Genomic DNA, 8,771 nt, shown 5'->3' with positions numbered 1-8,771 from the left:
CTCGAACACCGTTTGCGTCTGCAGGGTTTGCATATGATCGATGATCGTATGGCTTTGGATCCAGTTGAATTTGTCTTTTTGCCAGCAAAAGACATCAGCGCGCTTTGTTCCCTCCTATCCCGATGGTCATCAGTGTGGAAGAGAAAGACTTGTGGAAAGGTGGGGGCTTATATGCAAGCAGCGTCATCGTGGGAAGTCCTCTGCTACCCCCCCTTCCCCCTTCGGAGTTTTAATGTTGAAATCCATGGCTGTAGGTCCCAACACTTCAAACTTCGTCGTCCGGACACTTCTCCTCAGCATGGTTCATACGAGGTTAGGGTTTGGGCAGAGAGAAGTGATTTGGAATGAAATAATCTAAACGTTTTTCATTTTATGAAGTTTGGTTTTGTTTGTGTTGAACTCAGCTATCTTGGTGCTAGCAGGCTGTCTGCTCAGCACGTGCTCAGTTTTGTGTTCTGTGTTTTTGTGTTTTTAAAGTTAAGACAAACTTTATTTAAAGGGTGATTTTAAACACAGAAGATTGTCCATAACGCGCCATCCGCGCTCATCCATTTTAACCCTTTTATAAACGGTATTTTAAACATGTGTGTTTGATTCTGGTGCTAAGCTATCAGCTTCTTTTGTTAGCTTTAACTGCTAACAGGTACGGACACGTGCTTGCATACATAAGCCCATTTCTCCAGAAAGATTTGGCTCTTTTACAAAATATTTCCTTAAATATTTTACTATTTCCATAATATTTCTTTAAATATTATTTTACTAAACAAAGGCAGCCAATGAGACACCGTTGAGAATTAGACATCAAGAAGGTTGGTTTTATTCAGCAGATCATTCTTTAAAACATTATTTTATTAAAATATTTTATCTGATCTTGCATTGTGAATGGTTGTCTAAACGTTTGCTGATTATTTCCTAAGTTGGTTCCAAGACTAACTTCACTTCACTTCCAGATTCTTCGAGATAATCCATGATTCTCAAACATAAACATTGCATGGTAATGTTGCATCACTCTTTTGGTCATGGTTTCAATCATCTTTAATCAACTTGTTGATATTGTACATAGCCCATTAGTCTTTGTTATTCTTTAATTCTGCTTGGTAGTTTAGTTGGATTGTTTTAGCATAGTAAAGAGTTTGTTGATTGAAATATGTTTGACTTTGAGTTGACTTATTTTTGTTAATAAATTCTTTGTATTTTAAGAAATTGTGTGAATTCATTCCATGTGTGCAGAGTTTATGCTGTTCAATAATGTCAGAGCTTGGCTCATCCCTTTCAATTTTGTCCTAATACCACCGCGTTACTGGGCTGGGACAACCCTTAACAGACCGCAATATTATTTAATAAAATATTAAAGTACTAATATTAAATATTAAATAATATATTCAGATTCATAGTCACAAACACATGACAAATTATTAAAAACATTAAATACTCCTTCGAATAAAAGTGAAAAATATATAAATTGGCATTATGTTGGGTTAATACAGTTAAGATGGCTGACTCACAGAACCTGCCAAGAACTATAAGCCTGGTAGCTGGAATGACAAGCATAGACAGAGAAGATTCGATATTTCTAATGAATTCCACTTTATAAATAGAAACTGAAGACATTTCTCTCATTTATCATTGATAGTTTGACCTCCAGACTGAACAAGAAAGACAATATTGGCAGTAGTATCAATTAGACTTTTGTAATGTACTGATTAAGATCCAACATCGAGAAATATTATTAATGTCATCAGAGAAACAAATTACTGAAAATGCTGTTTCTATCCAGTTGGAGAAAGCCTTAAATCCACTTATTCTTTTTAGTTGATGAAAAATCAAAGAAATCTTGCAAACTGAATGAAAGTATGAAACATAAACATATTTCATAATGATGAACACCCTGAAATGACACATAAGTGTCAGGAAAAGAACAAAAAGATGGAAACGCATAAAAGCTGAGAGCTACATTAATAAAGAGCTTGATGATTTTCATAGAACTGAAGGGCTCATTTAGATTTTTATCAACATTTCAATAACATACTTGTCACTCTGCTCAAGGACAACTGACACATGAACAATATCCATGCTATGGTTTTACATTTTTGAAGTGGCTGCAAGAGTTACATTCTCTAAAAATATATTTGATGATTCTCTTTTAATCAGACTTTTGGTGAGATATTGAATAAGGAAAAAACCATCCTAATAATTTACATAATCTGGATTGCAAATGTTTTTCTTGTAGAAGTAGATAAACCTCTCGTTATTGTGAGTCAGATCAAAACCTTATAATTTATTTGGCAGATTAAAGACTCTTGCATGCTGTTTGATATTCATGCAGAGATAGTTTTTTCCCAAGCAAGCTGATAAATTTTATGTATATTTGATTATCTCAGGGACACTTTCTAGGTCATCAGCAGCATGAGTGATGTCTCTCTGGAAATGGATGGAACAAAGCTCGTGACTGCTATCCTTTGAGATTTCAATAGCTTGTTAAACAGACAAACAGAGAGGAAAACTAGAAAAAATCCTGAAGAAATTTTAATGGAGCTGCTACTTTTCGCATATGGCACAGCACCATAATAAGGTCTTGTTACTGATAAAGATCCATATTGCACCAGTGAATCTGAAACATGTGTTTAGTTTAATTAAACTATGAAAAAGAGCTTTATTTGAGTGCTGACATAAACAAACATGCTACCATTAGCATGTTGCTAGCATAGTTTCCAAAATAAATAATAAAGATAGTGCGCTGTGCATTTGTAATCAGCCTTTTGACCATGATACCCCTGAGCAAAAATGCCTTCCGGAGCCTCCTATTTATTAAATAAAGTCCGCTACTTTGTAATTGAGCCTCAGAATAAATCCATCTGACCTGTAAAGGCCTCAGAGATTTGTTATACAACTTTAGTGAACAAAGAGCATCATGAAGACCATGGAGTACAGCAGAGAGGGCTTTGTGAAGAAGTCCAAAGTGGGCTTAGATTATAAAACAATATTCCACGCCTAGCCTAAACTAACAGGCCAAGGAAGGATAGCATTGATCAGAAAAGCAGCCAAGAAGCCCATAGTAACTCTGGAGGAGCTACAGAGTTCCACAGCTCGGGTGAAAGAGTCTTTTGACAGGACAACAATTAGTTGACCTTTTTTACTTACATACAAAGTGCTATGTGAGGAGGAAACACACCAGCACTACAGTGAAATGTGGGGGATGTTTTTCTTCAGCAGGAACAGTGAAGCTTGTCAGAGCTGATTGGATGAAGGATGGAGATAACTACAAAGCAAACCTTAAAGAAACCCTGTTACAGGCACCAAAAGACTTTCAGAATGTGGTGGAGGTTTACTTTCCAGCAGGACAATGATCCTAAACATGCAGGTACAGCTATAATAGAATGATTTTGATCACGAGGTATTCATGTTTTAAAATAGCCTAGTCAAAGTCAAGACCTAAATCTAACTAAAAATCTGTGACAAGACTTAAACTATTGGGTTCATCGATACAGCCCACCTGACTGACATCGAGCAAAGAATGAGACAAAAAACAACTTTCTTTAGAGTATGTCTCCAAAAGATGCAGTCTCTAGAGGTTTGTTGCAGCTGTGATTGGAGCTGAAGGTTGTTCTACAAAGTATTCACCCAGTGGGGGTACAATTACATGCCACACTTTATAGATTTTTATTTGCCAATAGTTTTTGAAGATTATTCATCATTTTTCTTTTTCATCAATAATTTAGCACTACTTGTGTTGGCTTAAAAAAAAACTTCAATACACTGAGGTTTATAGCTGTAACAGGACAAAATGTCAAAAAGATCCACCAGTATGAATACTTCTGCAAGGTGCTGTATTTCTGAACTGGAAGCACTAGGTTATGAGAAATGATCTTAAAGCCTCTTCTATCACTACTTTACCTTCAGTGGGTTAAAGTCCTCTCCCCACCATGATTCATGTGGTACTTTTCACAAAGAAGACATTCCCACAGCCACTCTTACCACAACAAACACCATCATATGTTTATGTGAACCCATCTCTTGTTATCCCTCTCTCTCTCTTTATTCTCCCTGTCATTCCCATCACAGTTAAGCTCATCTTTGAAGCATTTCACACATACATGCTTATCTGCCCCCACACCTTTGTAGCAACAGCAACGTGACTCACTCTTCTGTGGCGCCAGGCTTTTGCCAGGATGCTCTCTGCGCTGATAAGGTCCTCCCAGCCTCATCTTCTGGTTTTACTTATCATTCTTCAGTAACAAGGGAACACTGTCTATTTATATTCCACTTCTCTTGATAAGAACAAACTGACTACCCTTTAATGCAGCGCTAAGATAAGACCCAGCAAGATGGTTTTTAATTGCAGCACCTGACACTTCCCGGAGACGGGTGATGCAATTTCCAAAGAAATGTGAAATAGTAAGTAATTAAAGTTGGCATTATAGTGTTATTGTAAACACACTAGGCACACATAGCTGGAGCAGGCATGCATGGTCACAGATGGCCTGCTGGAGTGGACATCTGCTGGTGTTGTGGCACCCATCATAAATCTTTCCTGGACAAGTTGTCAGGTATATTTATCATATTTTTTATGTTTGTTTCTACCACAGTGATGGAAGAGCTGAGGTGCTTTAAATCATTGTCCTGCTGCTGCAGAAAGTGAGCTTGAGTTTGTGGTTAAGGTCATGAAATGATGGCCGGATATTTTCCTTCAGAATTTTCTTGCTACATGATTCCATCAAATACAACAAGTACTGCAGGTCCTTAAGCAAACCTCCACCCTGTTTACTGTTGGTATGATGTTCTTTTGTCATATAAGCATGGTGAGTAGAAATGTTTTATGATTCAAAAACTGAACTGGTAGACTTACACAGAGAACGTGACATGGAATATGGGCAGAGTTACGAGCATGGAGCAAATAGGCAAACAGTGACAGGCAGACAACGAACTTGAAGCGGGAAACCAACAGGAGGCGCTAGAGACTTTAAAAACACAGGGAAGAGCGGAGAAAGGCAGGGCAAAACAGGTGAGAGCAATCTGGAGGAGATAAGACACAGCTGAGATCCATGAAGGGAGAAAAAGCTGAGGGAGGAGAGAACATGGCAAGAGCAGACAGGGAGGAACACAGACACTATAATACACTACACCACAGTCTTGGGGATAATCAAGATTTTTTTTGGTAAACGTGAGACGGGCTTTTGTTTTATTTTTAGTTAGCAGAGGTTTTCACCATGGAACTCTCCCAGTGATGCCCTGCTTGCCAAATCTCTTTCCTAGTGTTGAATCATGGACCTTAACTGAGGCGAGGGAGGCTTGCAGTGCTTTAGATGTACCTCATGGTTCTTCTGTGACCTCCTTAGTCATTTATGTGCCCCTGGAGTAATTTTCTCTTCATTCTACAGGTAAGGGAGTAATCAGGTCTGAGGGAGGCAAGTGAAATCAAACTCAGGTTTAACAAAAGGTGCTATTACTTTTTCACACAGGGCCAAAAAAGCATAAACAGAAGAAACACGTAAAGGGGTAAATAATTTTACATGGCATATTAAAAGCAGTTTAATTTCTAATGATTAGTCAGGAGTTGCAGATTTTAAATGAATCACTATAACATTTTCAGATATTAGATTTTTAGGCTAATCAATTGAAAACCTTTGCAAATGCCAGCAGGTCGATGGGTGAGCAGATAAGACTTTGAGTACAATTTGTCTAAATGGAAAACTAAAGCAGTACTCAGACATTAATACCTGGCTCCAGTTACATTTTTAGAACCCGCGTTGCATTAATGTTCAAGAAACAGATCACTACTATCAAATGCTCAGAACTATAGATTTTAATACATTCGTACAGGGGGAAAAAATGTGCTTTAGAGTTAAAGTCTCATCCTCAGCAGACAGCATTTTTAAGAGCAGTAGGTGAGTGAGAAGAGATTACAAATATTGATCAACATCAGATCATGTCTACTTGTGAGCTTGTGAGACAACCTGATTTTCACACACAATGTGATGAGTGTCCAACTGTAAAATGAAGTTTCAGATGCATTTTCTCATAGATTACCTGATTTATGCCACATATGGGGTTAAACATCTTTCGTTTCCCACATGCACCACATTCACAAGGCTTTTGTTTTTATAGGTTTAAGAACAAAAAACAACAACACTGCCACCATGTGGCTGTAAGTATGAAGTGTAAGTTGAGACAATGATAAAACAGCCAAAGCCAGCCTCTGTTTCATGCTAACATTCATGGATTACATTAGTTACAGTTAGTAACAAAGCTGCCATCTGTTCTAACTTTGCTTCAGAATATTTGCATCAGTAAATAATCCTTCCTAACTAATTACATACATCAATAGATAAATACCAGCCACCTACAATCATTAATGATTAACAAAGCAACATAAAGGTATACTGATATTAACAGGTTGATCAGTATGCTGTTCTCTGGCCTTATTAAGGCATTATAGCTGAGGAACATTAAAACGAGAAAAGTATTTCTTAGATATACTGTAGAACATTGGTGAAACCATTTAGGAAAATAGAAAGGGAAGCAAATGTAGCATATCTGTAAAGATAACAGAATACTATATTTTAAATCAATGTAAATGAATGGTGACCAATAAGGTCAATGGGCTAGTTTTTCTCAGAAGATAGATACGACTCATGAAGGAGCAGACAAACTAGAAGTTTGCAGTTGCAAGTGCCTTGTATTTAAAGTGAGAAAAATTATATACATATTTACAACATCAATGAAACATCCGAATGGCCATATAAAATGTGCAAAAGAAAAAAAAATCAATCAATCCCACAGTTTCTTAATTGATAGACCCACACTCTTCAGTTCATCCACCCCAAGCTGGGGTTGGTTAGAGGTCCCACACAAGTTAATTATAGAGGGCTTGGTGCCGTGCAGGTCATGGACTTACATAAGTCAGATCAGAGTGGGGACAAATTGTTCACTGGCTGCAAGGAGCCTCCTACCAGCCTGGCAGGAGAATCAGAAGTCTTCATGCACCAAAAGTGCAATCGTTCTTAGGCTCTAGGCCTGGATCTTCAGCTCGCCATCAAAACTTGGCCTAAATAATAAAATAAGACAGTTTTTCCAATATATATATATTATATATAGAAAATCAAAACATTCCAGTGTACACACAAATTCAATAAATGGCACTCTTTGCACTATAAATAATTTCAATCATTTTCAGTCAATATGCATATTCAATAAATATAAAGTTCAATATAAATTACATTCATGAAGAAAAATCCAATAAATATGCACCATATAAATTAGGTGACATGAAATGTAAAAAAAAAAAAAACAACTAAACAAGAGCTCAATAATTATTTAAAGGACTTTATTGTCCACCAAATAGGTTATTCAAACTAGTAGGGGCATCTGAATTTACATAGTCAGTAGTTTAGCAGCTACATCAACAAACAGTGACATCAATGAGCTAACGCTAAGTCACACACAGAAACACTCACCAATTTTTCAGTTTATATCTCACACAACCGGGTTTTTCTCATCTCATCTCACCTCATCTCATCTCGGCTCACAGTAAGTGGCTCATGCAGCTCTGCTCCTCCCAACGCGTCCTATTCTTTCATACTTCCCCGCTTCAGCTAATATACCTAGCAGATAGGCTGCGGTGGTACATGTGACCCTGATACTCAACAGCGATTGGCAGTGTAGTAGTCTCGCGAGAATTGCTGACATTATATTAAAACTATCGCGAGAGTTGATAGATAAAGGGCCTAAAGAGTGGAAAAATCGGAGAATGAGGAAATGGAAGTTAAAATTTACACCCGGGTTACACAAATCTATTCAAAACATATGCATTGAACATGACTGCAAATATGAATGTAAAGATATTGAGCTAAGCTGAAACACAGACAGTGGCTGAAGCACAAAAAAGAAGCACACGCAACATAAAACAGGAAACCAAAAAAAAGTTGTACACTGATGTCATCGGTCAGCCAGTGTAATAAAGGTAAACTTTGTGCTTTTAATTAGTTAAATTTTTTTCTTTTTTAAGGTTTTGAACAATTTTCATATCCAAAGTCAAATGTATGACCATACCTGATCTCCACTCTTGTCTTTTTTTGTTTCAGGCCCTTGAGGTTGAAAAAATCCTTCCCTTTGTTTTGCTCCTTGGATCCTTCATCAGATTCTGGAAAAAGCTGTGACTGGAGGAACGTTAAAATGTGTCGTCGCATTTGAAGGTCCAGCAGTTTTTCTACTTTCCTTAATGAAAAAAAAGCTTCATCTGTTTATCTAAGACTTGATGAGAAGACACCTGTCTTCATGTTTTGCTTCATAACCTTTTTTGTTAAACAATCAGCTTTAGAACATGATCAAATCTTACATTATCAAATATTATACATGTTACCAGGATCATTTAAAGTGAGCATTATTTTTGTCCAAAAAGGACTGTTATTAATCTCAATTGTGAAAATTTAAAACAAGCAACCGCTTTGCTGCAGGAGGTTTCAATGCTAAGGCCCAATATTCACAAGAAATAAAGAAAACTATGGTGTGAAGAGGTGGCACAGGGTCAGAGGTCAGCCCTCTGCTGTGCAAAGACCCCCCCGGTTGAAGTGCTTCAATCCCTCCTGGCAGAAGTCAAGGCCAAAAAGAGTGAGTCTATGGGCACCAGAGGCAATCCATGTGAGGAAGTCATGGATCATTTGAGGGATAGAGGAGCCACGGCCAAGGAGAGAGGAAAGGAAGTCCATATAAGACTTAAACCGTGAAGGAACACCAACAACTCCCTCCTGGAAGTTCACAGTTCACTGATACCA

At 37.5% G+C, this 8,771-nt stretch overlaps 1 long non-coding RNA gene across 1 annotated transcript; it reads right to left on the bottom strand.

Annotated features, from left to right (window-relative positions):
• Positions 1 to 5,785: 5,785 nt before the first annotated feature.
• Positions 5,786 to 7,677, bottom strand: LOC124855934. Its single transcript, XR_007035188.1, has 2 exons — positions 7,455 to 7,677; positions 5,786 to 7,045 (listed from the first exon to the last, which is right to left on the bottom strand). It is a non-coding gene; the product is annotated as an uncharacterized LOC124855934 (long non-coding RNA).
• Positions 7,678 to 8,771: the final 1,094 nt, after the last annotated feature.

This window comes from Girardinichthys multiradiatus, chromosome 19, assembly GCF_021462225.1.
Source record: "Girardinichthys multiradiatus isolate DD_20200921_A chromosome 19, DD_fGirMul_XY1, whole genome shotgun sequence".
NCBI lineage: Eukaryota > Metazoa > Chordata > Actinopteri > Cyprinodontiformes > Goodeidae > Girardinichthys > Girardinichthys multiradiatus.
The sequence above is the reverse complement of the archived record's forward strand: the minus strand, read 5'-3'. Positions and strand labels throughout refer to the sequence as shown.